We start from the raw sequence: 17875 nt of genomic DNA on the forward strand, positions 1-17875 counted from the left end.
GACTTCCTTTGTTCTGACTCTTACACTGAAATCAGACATAGACTCAGAATGTCAAATCTATTGAGATTTATAAGAATGAATGTGCAAAACTTCATGGAGTTCTGATGCTACTATCTTTACTTTGAATTTCAAGTCCCAAGTCTGACAAAGAGACTAGAAAGTGATGCTATTTATTTATTTATTTATTTATTTGTTTGTTTATTTACTTCTCATGTATTACACCCCCAACAGTGTAGGGTTAATGGCTGGGGGTTCCCGCGTCTGCTCCGCCACAGGGCAGGGCTGCTTGGGGAGGCAGGACACTTGAAGTTAGACCTAGCTAACCCCATTCAGTTGCAGGGGGCGGGAGGGGTGTGTCGGGGTGTAGGGGAGCCTCAGAGCACCGCCCTAGGGGTGGAGAAGCATGGTTTGCTGTGCAGGACAGATGAACGAAGCTCACTCAGGGGTTTCTGGGCCTGTGACAACGCTGGGGTCATCTGGTTCTCAGGCCCTTAGACACCCAGGGATGTCGGGGGATGCCGCGGAAGAGCTGAGAACAGAGCAAAAACTCACGGGCTGGTTCTAGCCCAGAGCGGGGAAGGAAGAGGGGCGCTTCAGCTAGTCCTGGGACGGTCCTTGTCTTGATGGTTGACTACAGGATTGGGCTTGGCTTGGTGGCAGAGAGGCCTTCTACGGGAGACCACACTGCAGCCCTATAGACAAAAGGCTTCTCTACAGCTCCCCAAGGCAACTCCCAGGCAGTCCATGGTTCTAAGGAATTTATTGTCTTGGAGGAAAGTGGAAGAGTAAAACTGTACTCTGCTTCTCAGGGCGGGCCTGGGATTAAATACCTTCTTCGGGGAGGAGTGTCTGGGAAGAAAAGTTAATTCGCTAAGTTTCCAGGCTTTTAGGTTCCTCATTATAACAGAGATCTGTCTTGAGCCTAAGTGACCTGTGGTCATGTCCTCTACCTTTGGAGGGGCTTGGGGGTGTTGTCCTTATGTGACAGATGGCCACAAATCTATGGGGGGTTGGGGCTAGGAATGGGGGCCTGGTTTCTTGGGAGTAAGGCAAAGCACTGTCAGGGTCACCGAGGTTTCAAGCCTCATCGTAAGCCGGAACCAGGGTGCCTTTCACAGACCCACACAGCTGCAGCTTCCCCTCTCTCCTTTTCTCAGAGCTTCTCCTCCCACCTAACCTCTCCACCAGATATATCCCTCCTCCTTTTCTCTTCGGAATAGAACAGTCCTCCCAGAGATATCAAACCTAACATGGCTTAACATGTTACAAGGCTAAGCATTTTCCCTCATATCAAGGCTGGATGCAGCAACCCAATGGGCGGAAAAGGATCCCTAAAGCAGGCAAAAGAATCAAAAGACCGACCCCTGCTCACACTTGTAGGAGTCCCACAGGAACACCAAGATACAGAACCATAACACCGATGTAGTGGAGCCAGGCCGGACTTACACAGTCTCACTAACGGTTGGTTCAGTCTCTGTGCGCCCCTATGAACCTGGTTAGTTAGTTGCTCCTGTGGGCCATGTTCTTGTGGTGTCCTTTGACCTCTCTGGCTCCTGTAATTCTTCCTCCCCTTCTTCCATGGGATTCTCTGAGCTCTGCCTAATGTTTGCCTGTGGGCCTCTGTATCTGTCCCTATCAGCCGAGAGCAGAACTTTTAAAGTCATTATTTATAATTCTTTCGGAAAAAAAGAATAAACACATGGATTTCCCGTGTTTTTTTTTTTTTTTTTTTTTTTTTTTTTTTTTGTAGGTTTTAGTACATCATGTTGTTTATCTGCTGGATGATAAGGAACTTTCCGTAAAAATAACTAAGCACATTAGAAAGCACAATGATAATGTCTTGTCCTGAACTATGTTTTATTTTTTATAGGTTTCTTTCTTTCTTTCTTTCTTTCTTTCTTTCTTTTCTTTCTTTCTTTCTTTCTTTCTTTCTTTCATGTGTGTGTATGTGTGTGTATGTGTGTATATGTATGTGTGTATGTGTGTATATCTGAGTGTGTATGTGTGTATATGTGTGTATGTGTATGTGTGTGTATGTGTATATATGTGTGTATGTGTGTATATGTGTGTGTATGTGTGTGTGTATATGTGTGTGTATGTGTGTATATGTGTGTGTGTGTGTCATGTGTCATTTCTCACTGGTCAGAGTCATTGAGCCTCTAGGGTCTGCCTTCTCAGCATACTAAGCCCACTGGCCAGAGCTTCCAGCTTCACACTGTCTCAGTTCCTTTTCCCTCTTTCATGAGAGAGCATTTCTTTAGAAGCAGAGTGAAAAGGTGTTCAGTGACATACACAGCAGGCACACACTGCAATAAGTGGGTAAGATTAACAGGGTAAACAGTATTTGCAGTCACACATTCCTGTTGGTTGGAGCAGTGAATAGTCACCTGACATTGAAGCTAGTCTTTAGAATGGCAATAGAGCTGGTTTTGAAAGAAGTCCAAAAACACTGCAATTCTGGAAAGATGAAAACGTACTAAAATTGACCAGTGTCCCAGGAAGAGTAGATGAAAGCTTTACATAAGAGAAAATACCCATTTCAAACTGAATGTCACATATAAAATTTCAAGCCAACTGGCCAGACTAGCCATATTATCAAAATAGAGTCATCATACTTATGAATTACCTGGCTTATTTTATAATTGGTTGCAAGATGTAACTTCAAATTTTATTCCACATAAGGCTATACAATGTTAGCCAGTTCCAAAAGTTGGAGTGCCTTGCCTCAAGGCACAGGATTTTACATGTGTGCTTATGCTGTTCTTAGCAAATGGTTTCAAATACCCTTGGGTGAGGGGGTTTCTAAACATAATTGCCTTCAGTTGGAAAGTGTGCACTGTTTTAAATACATTATGCTTTTGCACTCCCAAGTTTGTCAGAGAGCCAAGATGGCTGGAAGTTGAATTTTTGAACTAATGCGACAAAAAGACTTCTAGTACCAGCAATTCTTCATCTTGTTCAAATAAATTTTATTAGCATATACAGCTCTAAAAATGGCAGAAAATGTGGCTGTGATTTCTGTCTCAGATTAGCAAGAGCAAATGTTTGATATCTTATGGCTTTAAAAAGAAATTCCCAAGGAGTAATGTCAGCAAGATGGCAGACTAGAGGATCCCTCTACTCATTTCTTCCATAAAAATAGGGGGTAGGGAAACCCAATTGCACTGCAACTAAAATTGTTACAAGTATGTGCCAGAGCATAACAAAGGAATGGCAGAACTTTATGGGGCAAACCCTGGTGTTACACTCCTATCATCCAAAGCCGACCAGTCTGGGCTACATGGAAGGTTCAAAGCCAGCTTGAGCTATTTAGTGGAACTGTTCCGCAAACAAAACAAAACCAAGGGCTATGGAGTGTAGCTCAGTGGGAGAACACTTTCCTCCTGTGGGGAGGGACCTGGATTGACCCTCATTAGGGCAGAAAGAAAGGGGAGGGAAAGAAGAACAAAAGAGAAGACAGGAGAAGAGGCAAGAGGGAGGAGAGATGGGGTGGAAGGGACCAGAGGGAAGGCTAGGAGAACTGAAGAAGTCTGCACAAAGGAGGGTTGGCAGCACCTTGTCTGGGCCATGCCCACCGTCCAGGGAAAAGGTAAGAGTGAGCCATAGCCAGTCTCATCAGTGCCAAGAAGCCATGAAGGCTTTCCCACTGATGTCCTTACAGCCCTCACCAGTACTGAGTGCAGTTCATGACCACATAATGTGTATTCCTGGAATGTGAAGTTGGTGTCACATGCTTATGATGTAAAATAAAATTTTCGCATAATCTATGGAAGATTATAAGCTACACCCATGTCTCAATAAAGGCAGATAAATTATTTGATAAGATTCGGTGTTCTTTGTATTTAAAACATTTAATAATTTGCATACAAAAAATTTCTTAATGTTACGATGACAATTTATAGAAAGCTCGCTGTTAATATTGCAAGTGACGGGATACCTAAAAGTTCTTTTAAGAATGAGAAAAAAGAAAGCTATCAACCCCAATCACTTCCGTGAGACAAAAGCCTTGATATACTAACAAGACTCATCAGATAGGGGAAAAGTGCATACAAATCAAAAATAAGAAAATGATTCCTGGTTTTAGATGCCATCATCTTTAGGAGAAACCCTATAGATGCCACCATTTTAAAAGAAAAACAGATCAGAACTAGTGAACTAATTCAGTGACATATGACTTTATAAATTAACATGCAGATTTCAGTTGTGTTCCTTTAAGTAACAACGCATCAGAAAACAGAAGCAAGAGCACAATTGAGCTTCAGATCGGGTGACAGTGCAGAGCAACAACTTTGAGTGCGGTGACAAAGGCTCCAGTCACTGAGAGATGAGCACAGTAATGAAAAAGAAATGAAGACAATGGAAATAAATAGAAAGATACCCTACTTGTGCTGGGAAGATCCATATTGTTAAAATGTCTTCACATAGAAATCTGTAGATCCATTTCAGTCCTGTATAAAACTGGCCCGTGTTCTTCACAGAGAGAGGAAAACCAATCTTAAACTGCATACAGAGCCAAAAGAAAAAAAGTCATTTAAATCTTGAGAGAGAATCACTGAGACATTCACTTCCTGCTTCCAAATTATGTTACAGACATTCAGTATTGAAAAGAGTGTAGTACCGGTGTGAGAACAGATCTGTAGACCAAAAGAACGAGAGAGACCTCCAAAGACAAGCGAAGTCTTTGTAGTCCACTAATTCTTAACAAGAGCAGCCTATTGATATGATGGGGAGATAAGCTCATTTCGTCTTAGGAAAACACATCTTCAAGGAAAACACTGACTCTTACCTTACAGCATACAAAAACATTCAAATGGAAATGTATTAAAGACCTAAAAATAAAATCGCATATGTACACACATACACATATACATATACAAATACACATACACCTACACATATACATGTGTATACATACACACATATATACATACTCAGTCATGCACAAACATGCACACACATATACTCCTAAACACACGTGGGCATGAGCACACACACACTCATGCACACATATATATGAGCACACACACACACACACACACACACACACACACATGCACACATGTATCCCTAGAAGAAAACACATAATGAGAGCTCTTGGTAATAAATTTCTTTTTGTGTATCTCACAGAAGGCTTGGCAAAACCCAAAAGAGCAGAATGACAGAAACCAGACGTGAACCACATCAAACTGGAAACCTCTGTGTAGCAAATTATTAATATAACATAACAAAATTTCAGAGAAAATTTCCACAGATTGTACATCTGATAAGAGGTAAATATGTAAACTATGTAAGGAATTCATAGAACCCTACAGCAAAATGAACAACAACCACAAAAAAATCCAAATCACCGTTCCTTTTTTTAAATGGTGAACAACCTAGATAGGCGTTTTTTTGAAGGAAGCGTACAGAGCTGGGATGAACTGCCTCGGCACGCCTACTGAGCAATGCATGAGGGCCGGGGTCCACTCTGACAACCAAAGAAGAGTAACCATTTTCAAAAAGCACGGCTGACAGATACCTGTGTAATCATATTTAATGTCACTTTTCATCGGAACAATCAAATAAAAACACATGGATTTATCATGTCCCCAATCTTAATATAACTGTGCTCAACGAGACACGGGATTTGAAGAAAGTGTCGGTGAGGATGGAGGGGGAGATGGCTGCATCTTGTTGGTAACAATGTGAGTTGGTATGGCCACAATGGAACATTAAGAGCACTTCCTCCCCGCCAGAAAGCACATACAAAATTAGCATAGGACTGAGCAATCACTCTTCTGGGTAAATACAGAAAAGAAATAAAATTATAACAGAGACATAAAAGCTGTCTTTGCTAAAAGTACTGAATCTTCAGCTGACCCCGGAGTTCTCTCCTTTTCTACCTTAGATTTTGGGTAATAACCCTGCTCAGCTCCACACAAACACGTTGACCTTTTCAGGACTATCTGTCTTAAAAACAACACAAGATCGGGAGATCTTAACTTTGTCTGACCTCTCTCAGCCACCATCAAAGCTGACAACATCAGGAGGATAGTTACAGAACTTTCAAGATGCCAAAGCTGCAAGTTGCAAGCCATCCATGTTGTGATGGGACTGCTGCTGTGAGTGGAAGCAACTTTCTCATGACAGGACCATCATATTAGGACGAGAGCTAAATCATTACTTCCACAAGCAACGATGATCTTCCATGACTAAACCAGATCTAAGATTATGCCCAATCAGACTACTTTAGACAAAACTACTTAACTGTGCAAATTTCTTGCCCTCACTTCTGCCCAGTATTTAGATATACCCCCAAACACTTGGCAGAGTTCTGAACACAGAGCTTGGTATATAGACACCCCCTCCCTTTTTCTTTCAACTTGGATCATATCGAATAATAAATTTCTTCTTTGCTTCACAATTAAACTTGGACTTGAGATGAAAGAGCTTGGTCTGTCAGGAAATCCAGGACCAGGTTTCTATTTGAAGAAGTCTGAAAACAAAATCAATTAGCTTAAGAGCTGTATACATTCCCAAACTCATTGAGCATAATTTATAATAGCCAAAACATAGAAACAAACTATGTGTCTGTTGAGAGATGAATGATTATACGTACATAAATATGCATGCATATTACAGTGTGTGTAATGTATAACAGAGTATGTTTTAGCCTTAAAGAGAAAACCTTACATGTCCTAGTACATTGAACCTGAACGGTATTATATGAAGTAAGACGAGAACAGAAAGACACATGATATGAAATCCTTTTTTTTTTTTTCAGGTTGAATGTATAGAAATAGAGCACTGGTCTCAGCCTGTAGGTCAGTCAGGAGAACACTTACTTACCTATGCTGTGCTAGCATGCCTAGGACCATGAGTTTGTGATTCCCCATTGCTGCACTGCCCAGACATGGTGGCAAGGATTTGTGATATGCACACTCACTAGGGAAAGACAAGATATTCTTACATTCAGGGTCATACTGGACAGAAGCTTGAACCAGCCTCGACTACATGGGATTCTGTCTCAAATAAAAAGAGATGAAAAGGGTGATGTTACCAAGAGAGAAGCAAGGGATGAAGGAAGAGACCTGAATGGTGCTACTATATGGGACAAAGGACTAATAAAGAAGCATAGGGACTAACATTAACAAGGTTGCATTGGGCTCTGAAAATGCAAATACTCCTGCTGTGTATTTTTTAAAGGATAAGTAGTGATGATAGATATGTTAATTGGCTTGTCTGGAATAACCATCTCATTATGCATAGATACATCAAAACACCAAGCAGCACACCTTAGATGTACACAATAAAATCATCAAATAAAAACACATAACAAAGGAGCGAAAATTCACATCTCATCGTTTGTAACACCTGCATTTTAACCCACTTGTGCTAACATAGGGCAGTGCTGTCAGCAAACAGTTTCAAAAGACCTGCATTCGTGTGTATTCAGAGAGCAGAGTAAAGCCACTGGTGTCTCAGGAGAAACTGTTTCCTTTCATAGAAAGCTCAATCTTATTTTAATTCTTAAAGCGTGGTCCTACTGAGCAGGAGGCTATTCAATCTCCATTGTGTGTGTGGATTTCCTGCATTTAAAGCTTCATGTGAGAGATTCTTCTAGGCTGGAATTTGGGTATCTGTAACATAAGTACTGCCAAGACAGCACCCCAGCATCTCCACTGGGTCCACCAGCTTTTGCTCCCCCACCCACATGCATGACCTCTGTAGAGAAGGAAGACAGTTGACCCATTGGGCATTGGTCTGATTCTATAAACTCAATATCCATTTGGAATGCAAAGCTGTGGATCTCAATCCCTGGATGCCCCTAAGCCTTTGAAATACAACTTTGCTTCTTGGGATTGAAGCTTCCCTGTCTTTCATGATGGAGGTGATGGGTAATGCTGTCCTACAGAAATTAATTAGTATAATTCTCTTGAAGGCTTATTGCTAACATCATTATAATTCATCCCCATAGGAGTCATTTGATTATTGCCTTTCTTGCCAATAAAAATTAAAATAGCCAGTTGCAGGTCATTAACTCATTTCGCTCTTTCCCATCACACAGAGAAGTGGGGAGAAGGACATGGGGATCCTGACCCCTATGGCCCATTTTTTTTCTTACTGCATAAAAATAAGTTCTGTTGTGTCCTTGAGGCAGCTCCACATTTCAGTGACACCACAGGGGCATTGCATGTGACATGGTATGCCTGTTCATGTAGTTTATAAGCAGGCAAATATCATGTTAATAAATAACTAATTAAATTTAACTTCCAAACATACCACTGTCCTCTGGGGACAGCTCCTGGGCCACACACTAAGGTTTATTCCTGCATTTCATGTTGTATTGCCCGTGGTTTTCCTTATTCCCAAAGCATGGCATCCTAATTTATAAAACTGCTTTGAAAATCCCATTACTTGTATGTGTGTAAAAGAGATCTCAGTACCTACCATAAATGGGCCATCTGAAATGTCTTATGCTGGAGTAAACTTGACTTGTACATTCCACTCCACCATTATTAGGAAAAGCCAAGGCTGGATCCCAGTCATCGGAAGTAGGGGAAATAGCAAGTAACATACCAGAAGAGTCAACTGTTGAAGCTTGATTTTACTGCTTGGGATGATGGTGTAGGAATGAAACTCTAATGTTAGGAAACAGAACAGAAAAAGGGAGATTTCAGTCAAACAAATAAACAAAAAATGACTTTTATATGTGTGTTTATTAGTCTCAGATTTAGAGGACTCTTTTCAGTGATGGCCACTTGCTTTCCTCTTCTCTGTTCCCTTTTCTGAGATCAATTCAGGGTGCATCTGTTAAGTGTGCATCTGTTAAGAGTCTTGTCTTACTGTTTGTTTGATTTTGAGACAGTGCTGCAGGTAGCACAGGACAGGTTGGCCTTGAATTCATTATGTAGCCAAGGCTGGAGTTGAACTCCTGATTCTCCTCCTTCTGCCTCTTAAGTGCTAGAAGTAAAGACATGGACCACTTATGTCTTAACACTCAGCAATGTTAAGTTAAACTAGATTCCTTACTTTATTCTTCACTAACAGAATTAGCTGACAGTACATGCCTCCTGTTGGAAGTATATCACAGCTGGATTTTCATGAGGAAATGTTCACCTGTGAAGCTGATTGCAATGGCCTCTCTCCTGCATAGTATCTAGCAGTCATTAGTGGGATTGATCAATAGGCACACCATCACTGTGCTCATTGAATTGACTCTACATGCAAGAGTTAGAAAGGAAATCACATTTGAATCTGTTTCTGGGAAAACTAATCTAAACTGTCCTTTAGTTTTATAAATAGGAATATGTTTATTACTACCAGAATCTAATCATGATAGGATCAGAAAAAAATTATTTTATTAGAAAAAGAAATCAAAGCTATCTTAGAAAGAGTATGAAATCTGTTAAACTGTCTGTTAGTTTTAATCTTAAAAGGTGGGGAGAATTGTGAGGCCGAGTATACAGTTTGGATAAAAACAAAATACCCATGGTGTCCTGACAACAATCCCCGACACTCTTGGGGTACACTATGTGAAGGTATATCTCTGTATTTTTGATTATTAATTCTATACCGGAAGAGAGCTAAAAATGCTGGCAGGAACTTGGTATTGTTATTTCTATGTTCCATCAATGGTCCAATATTTTGTAAGTATTTTCCTTTCTCTCTTGCCTAGAAGCCATCAAGACTTGTATCTGATTGGCTGTAATAAAGAGCTGATAGCCAATAGCTGGGCAGGAAGTAGAGGCTGCGACTTCTGAGAGACGAAGGAGGGCACAGGGAGAAGAAACTAGACAAAAAGATTTGCCTTTCATGAGGCGAAGGGACAGAACAGGGTTGAGCATAGAGGTGGCTGTATAGAGTGCCAGGATTAGTCAGGTTAAGTTTGGACTAACTGCGAGACTGCCCTAGGTAAAGGGCCCAAGTGTTAAAACCTTTAAAAACCCTCCGTGTCAATATCTACATCCCTGGCAGGTCTGAGAAAGTCACATCAGAGAAAGTCTTACTAAACAACACTGTCACCACTACCACCAGAACTAAAGGTCCTGTGTTAGACCAAGGACACATACAGTTCAGTTAGTAAACTGATCAACCGATCAATTACTTTGCATGCTTAGAATCCCATGTTTGATTTCCCAGCACCATAGAAACTCAGCATGGTGGCATTTACCTATAATCCCAGTGCTTGGGAATTGGAGGCAGGGGGACATCCGATAGTCAAGATCATCCTTGGATATACAGTGAATCTAAGGCTAACTTGGTATACCTGCAATCAGATCCTACACAAGAAGGAAGAGAAAGAGCAGGCAGAGGAAGAGGAAGAGGAGGGAGAAGGCATTATATTAGGCCTACATTGGCCTCACAGCATTATATAAACTAAATCTAAACTACTTCTTAAAAATAAGATGTGCATATGATATAAAACACCAGCCTTGGCATCTGGAAATTCAAACTTTAATTCTGACTTTGGCATGTTCCATTCAGTCCTGATCTCTCCCAGAGTAAATTCTTGTCTATCCGTGTGTACAGTAGTATGTAGTTGTATGAAACTGTATAGCAGTGAGAAGAAGCTCTCCCAAAAAGGCAAATCTGAGCCTTTGAGTGCCTAAGACTCGGATATGGACTGGCAGAGCCTCGGGCTTATATCTCCATTCCCCAGGGAATAGGGGCCTAATGCTCAAGGCTTTAGAATCCAGAGAATTAGGAATCCCACAGTGTGGTTTGAGGCTTATTGGTCTGTGCTTGAACCATCAACAGACTAGTACCTGGCAACTCTCAGTCCTCAGTATTCCAAGCAACAATCACTAACAGAAAGCAAGAAGCACCCTCTAATATCACAATTTTATAGAGGTCTCATGAGCAAAGACCATTATGCATACAGAGACAAGTGTTTCAAGCTTAGGCCTATAGTGTCAGGGACATCAACCTCTAACTCAGTGGTTCTCAACCTTCTTTATTCTGTGACCTTTTAATACAGTTCCTTATGTTGTGGTGACCCCCAATCATAAAAGTATTTTTATTACTACTGTGATATATCCTAATATAACTAAATTTATGCAAGATGTATTTTTATTGTCACAAATTGATAGATTTAGTATTAAATTTATGATGGGGTAGCAGTATCTAACAGTCCTCTCTTGGGCCTATGCCTGTCTCTGTCCCTCACAGTAACTCACTCTAATATAGCTCAGGTACCTTACCTAGGTAGTGAATAATCATTGCAAAAGTGTGAGGAGAAACTATATACCCTAATGTTCTTTGCATTCTCAGACTAAAATAACATGGATTCCCAAACCAGTGGTATGTCAGGAGTCAGTGTGTTCTGAATTTTTATGGGCAGTTCTGGCCTCCTTACATAGACCTTTCCCCATTAGCACAATGATTCTCAGTGCTGCTCAAGGTGGGTTTCCTCTACTCCATTGGACCATTGCCTTTGGTCTGTACTTTAAGGATTAGACAAGTTGTAGGAAGAAGCATGAATGTGATCTCTGGGTTGAGGCAAACTTAGGTTCAAACAGCAAATCTGCCTGTTGCCAGCTGTCCTCCGGCAGGGACTTGATTTCCTTGATCAGCATTTTCCTTGTGTGCTAAACAAGAACTCTCAGTGCCAACTTTAAAAGAGGCTTTTTTTAAAAATTTATACACTTGAGGAACATTTGCATGACTCAACAAACATTGGCTGAACAAATTCAGCTATCCTAATAAAGTTAAGCAAACTTATGGGTGGCATTAACAACTAAAAAAGTAAATCAAACGTTAACCCTGTTTAAGATAAAGAGTTTTCTTGTCGGAGTGTGGCAAATTCTGCTTCTGTACTCATAGGAAACCTTCTGACTTATAACTCCGTGAAAGAACAATTTCTAGAAAGCTTCCATTTTTCATTCTATGCATGCAAAGGCAACTGAACTCAAAGTCAGAAAACACAAAGATGTCTCCTCTGAAAACAATTTGCTTTGTTCGGAAGAGTTTCACGTGGGGAACAGAGAAACCTCTGAACGAGTGATGCTGAGTGATTGTGCGCTGTGATGTGGATACAGTTGTGTCACAGACCACACAGCTTCAGACGCATGGGATTGGCAAAGCCTCTCCAGACCCCGATGAGGCTCAGAGGCATGGCAAAGCCTCCCTCCAGGGTCTAAGTGCAAATGTTGACGTTCATGTAAAAAAATGTGGACCATGTCTTTCTCCTCCAGACTAAGTGAGAAGTATTTCCATGTAGAGACGGCTCCTATGGAGATTAGCCAAGCCTGTCTCCTCCATCCAGCTGTATACAATCTCCCCACCATTCTATTCAATGTATATAACCCCCCTACTGAGCTTTCTCTGTGTCTACTGTTTGCCTTTCCCTCATTGGCCCAGCCAGGTCCGGCAGCTTGTGCTTCACAAGCGTATAGTATGTACCATGACCTGAGAGGTCCCAGAAACATAGTCTGTTGTATCACTGCAGTTTGAGACAACTGGGTCCTGAAACATTTACCTATAATCCACTTGGTTTCTCCTTTAGAGATAAACAGAACCAAGGTAAAGTCTCACATACAAAAGAATATGAAAAAAGAGGGAGAGATTGGAGTTAGCTAGTGAAGGTGTTAAGCTTTAGAAGCTGAGCGTGACCCTTGCAGTCACTCACTTCCATTTTAATAGCCTTTGAATATTTTTGGATTCAAACTTTTTTGTCCATAAGACAAGATCATCAAGAACACGCACTTTCACTAGGCATGGCGGTGTAACCTGGGACATGGGGCGTGAAGGCTGAGGCAGACTTGTGGTAACTCTGAACTATTTAGCATGATCTTGATGAGACAGAGAGAGAGAGAGAGAGAGAGAGAGAGAGAGAGAGAGAGAGAGAGAGAGAGAGAATACTATTTCACAGGCTAAATTAGATAATACTTGAGACATGCTTGAAGCTTCGTCTGAAAGTTCTAGAATCATGGCAGTCATAGTTCTCTTCTGACCGGATACTGTTATAATAAAGGGAATGACTATGGAGTTTGAACAGGTCCCCAGGACTCTAACTGTGTTTATTATCTGTTATTGAATGGCAATCCGCCTCCAAATCCAGTGACCTGAAATAGTAACCATTTGCTTCTTTACAGGATCTGAGAATCATGCACTAAGGAATGGGATAATTGGAAAGGGAATTTTCACTTAGTGCTAATGCTAAGTTCCAACTAAACCTGAGGTACCTGCTTCTCTTAGGATAGGTAAGGTATGGAATCAGCCTGCTTCCCATTAATTGGCAAATATATAAAGAAAATGTGGCATAAACAGAGTATTGAACAGGAACAGAGAGAAAACAGCACTGCCTTCTGCAGCAGGACTGAAGACAGTAAATGAAACAAGCCAGATGCCAGCAACATGGTGGCTCTCGTGTGTGGCAGGAAGCTGGAAACACTGGCCTTGGAGTGGAATCGTGATTACTGGATGTAAGGAAAAGTAGGGGTAAAAGTGGCTGAATTTGATCAGCGCATGCTCTACGTATAAAAGTATCTTATTGAGTTCATCTAGCTTAACAATTACTGTTATTGTATAATGAGGAAAAATAGAATGAGAATAAATCTTACAAAACTTACACCTAAATTTTAACAATAACAAACAAAACGAGACTGGCAGCATCCATACAGATGTGATAAAAACTAGAGGAAACTATACAAATGCCACTGTACTGTGTCTGCAGAAGATGTTCTTTTTATGAATAACCATGTGTTTGACTATGAATATATTAAAAATAATTATTACTGGATAAGTTGGTTATTACATCAGTCATTTCTGAATATTGCTGAAAAATTGAATATTTTTCTTTGGACTTTAAAACCTCACAGAGGATGAGTCAGTCACTTTCCTGCTTAGTAACTGCTTGCCACAGTCAGAATTCTTGAACTTGACCTTGCAGACCAGGATCTTCAGCACGTGACCACTTCTTCTACTACGACCCTCATTATGCCTGATCCTTCCTGACCTGAAATCCTGCTGAAAGACTGCAGACCACTGGACCTCCAGCCTTTGCATCTCTACTTTCTTGTCTAGAGCAAAGCCGAGCCCAGACAGTCATGATTCTGTCACCCCTATGTCCTCTCAAGGTTGACCTTTCCTGATTCTCATTCAAAATCCAGTCCTCACTGTCCCCTTCCCTCTGCTGCTGCTCCACAGCTCTTCTCTCTCTCTGACTACACACCAGTCACTCACCAGGCAAAGGCATAACATCCCAGCACAATCCAAGGCACACAGCAAGCCTGTGTTAGGTTCGTGGTAGCTTTAAAATATATTAATATGAATGCTATGTTGAAGAAAAAAAAACAAGTAAACAAAACTTGGTCCTCACTAGGACCAATAACTTAAGGCTGTTTAAAAATATTAACAATAGCAACAAGATATGGATGATGGGGTCTAGAGAAATATTTCAGAGGTGAGGTGAATAGTGTCTTGAGTTGCCCGCACCCACAGAGTGAATGACAACTTGGGTTCCAGGGGATTTACATCCTCTTCTGGCCTCTGAGGGCACAGCATGTACATGGTGCACAGGCACACGCAGGGAAAGCACCCATACATATAAAATAAAAATAAATACTTTTTCTACAAAGAAGAAGAATGCCATGAAGCGAGTGCAGTGACTGTTATCTGAGAGCCCACAGAGCCAGAAGGATCTGGAGGAGATACGAAGTTGCGCAAGCAGCTTGAATTCACATGGGATCGATGGTCTTCCCGCCTGCCCCTCGGGTAGTCTTTGCTGAAGAAGAGGTCTTGGTTACAATGGCCAACTGGATAGCAAGGAAGGATAGTAAAAGGTCCAGACGGCTGGCTCGGAGCTTCTAGAGAGCAAGGGTGTTCTCTAGGCATGCCCGACATTTACCAATGTTTTATGCACAACAATTGAATCAAAAAGCAGACACTCTGACTGCATTCACACTCAGGAGAGACATGGGGGAGTGCTAAACGAATCAAGGACCGCTCTTCTCAGACATTCCAGGTAAACCAAGCTGTGGATTTGGCACTAAAATTGTTATGGTGTATGCATAAAGCCAGTCTTTTGGAGGAGATACAGGGGCACATTGGTCACGTTTGCCAGTGGTCCTCCTAACCAAACCTCTGCCGAGTGACATTCCCACTTTGCTGTCTTCACATGAGTGTAAATTCTTTTCAGCAGCCTTGTGATAGCTGCAGAAAAATGTATTTTGGATCTTTATGTCAAGGGCAGTAAGTTCCACTCTGTCCTTGTCCACAACAAAAGTCACAACAGGTGATTCCCAAATTTTGACACATTTACATATGTCATTGATTCACTAATAGTGGGGAATGTTTCTTAGGGTAGCAATGACAACAGTCTCACATTTGGGAAGTACACAAAATATTATGTCCCTTGTTGATCTTTAACATGTACCAAATAAATTTTACTTTCTCCAAACCTCAGTGTTGGTTTCCAGAGAGTCTGTAGTTTTATGGGTATTTTTCCTTAATGTTACCAGAGATTGTTGTTAAAGAGCAAGACACTGACTATTGTAACAATTTCACTGTCAGGAACATGACCACTGGCTGTCCAGAGGCCACAGCAAAGCACTCATGTGGTATAACCTGAGCCCACTATGAGGTAACTCTTCACCAGAAATCACTTGACTTTTTAACAATAGGCAATTCCAAATGATGTAATCATTTAACCACTTATTTCCATGGGCCAAAGCTAACACTTCTTCTCCTCATCTATCAAGCTAATGAGAAGTCATGCCCCCAACCATCTAAGAAGAAAGACCACTCCCAGGAAACAGTAAACAGATTAATTGATTGTAATTTGGAGCCATAGCATCCTTCACAGGTTCATTTGTTGAAGACTTGTTTGCAGCTCTCAACAGTAGAATGTAATGTTGAGGGAACTATACAGCCTTCAGGAGATGGGTCTCAGCTGGAAGAAGTGTATTATTTGTGGTACACATTTGAAGACCATACCTGTCCTGGGATCCAGCCACAATTCAGTGAATGCATCATTAATTGTTGAAATACTGCATAATAAATTATGCTATCTGGTCAAGCATCAAATGTGTGTCTAAATGTAGGAGACATATAAAGGAACAATAAAACATTGCATGAGCCTGAAAAGGTATAAAATTTAAAATTTGGTGATATCACTACCAATTTCTTCACTCGACCATATAAAATAGTTGTTTATTTGTAACTTTAATTTTTTTCAAATTCTACTTTTAATGATGATTCTTAAATGCTTTAACCTCCTTTCTAGCATATTACCCACCAGAGGTGACAGGGAAAAAGAAGTACACGGAGAAGTGAACTGTTTAGAAATAGTTCTTTGGAGCAGATCTCATCTGCACTGTCAGGAAATCAGCAGTTCAGTTCACAGGTTAGCAGCAGCAGCTCAATCCACTCACAAACACTTCACAAATACACCAGCAGTCCAGTAATCCAGTTCAGTAGAGTTAGGATAGTAAACACAAATCTGCATTGATGGAACAACCTAGCAGAGACAGCCCAGCCTCAGCCTTGACACAGTCAGTAGGAGGGACCAGAGCCAACAGGAACATGAAGAAAAGTTTTCAGCTGTGCCTCTATCAGTGAAGCAAAAATTAGCAAAGATGTGGACCAGCAAATGTTCCCCCACTAACAGTCTTAGGGTTTTACTGTGGTGAGCAGACACCATGACCAAAGCAACTCTTATGAAAACAACATTTAATTGGGGCTGGCTTACAGAATCAGAGATTCCGTCTAGTACCATCAAGGTGGGAGCATAACAGTACCTAGGCAGGCATGGTTCAGGAGGAGCTGAGAGTCCTGTCTTCATCTGAAGGCTTAGAGGAGGAGACTGACTTCCAGACAGCTAGTAGGAGAGTATGAAGCCCATGCCCACAGTGACACATCTACTCCAAAAATGCCACACCTCCTAATAGTGCCACTCCCTGGGCCAAGCACACACAAACCATCACAAGCTCTAAATGCAAGCTAAGCTCAGCTTCTGTCACTGTCATTCAAGTCCTATTTATATTGCTTCAAATATCATGTGTCCTCCATGGGTCTTGCCTCAGTACTAGCCTCGCTTTAGCAGAACATCTTTTCACCTGTGTCTGCTTCAGCAAAACATTCTTTCACATGTGTGCTTTAGCAAAATGTTCTTTCACTTGTGTCAGCTTCAGAAAAACTCTCCTTCCCAAGTTTGCCCCAGAAAAGAAAAACCCATCCAACAGCCTCCAAAGAACCTTTAAGTTTCAACTTCATTAATTTTATTTTTTCTTTCAAAAATAGTATTTCGTATTTACATCTAACGTAGTTTTTATCTTTGTCTTCTCTCATATGCTGTGATTCCTGACATTCTGAAAAAACAAAAACAAAAAACAAAAAGGTCTAATGTACTGAAACAGTGCTTGAGAGGCAGAGGCAGGAGGATTGCTACCAGTTTGAGGTCCACCTGGCTTACAGAACAAGGACCAAACAGCCTGAGCTTCAGAATGAGACACTATTGCAAGAAATCAAAAGCAGAAGGTTGTGGGGAGGGGTGGAAAAGAAAATTTAACTTATCTATAATCCAACCAGAGAAGCATTTCTTATAAACAAGCAGATGTAAGATGGTGATACTGAAAGTTTTTTGTTCCTTTACACTTTTTTAAGTTCTTGAAATTTGTTATGTTTCAAATATATGTGATCCATCCCTAGTTACTTTACTAGCTAAAGCAATAGTGTTGATAATTGTGTATTTCATCAAAGACCTTTAGCTAACAATGTCTTATGAAGCCTTGGAAAATGTCTAAATAATTAGTTACCTTACTTCCCCCTCCCCCACTTTCACTGGTAAATGTCTATTATAGATGATATTTTCTTTTACCAGAAACTAAGATACACACATAGACCAACATATTTTAACATTGCAATACCAACATGATATGAAACAATGTAAATA

Source organism: Micromys minutus, assembly GCF_963924665.1.
Source record: "Micromys minutus genome assembly, chromosome: 8".
NCBI classification, from domain to species: Eukaryota; Metazoa; Chordata; class Mammalia; order Rodentia; family Muridae; genus Micromys; species Micromys minutus.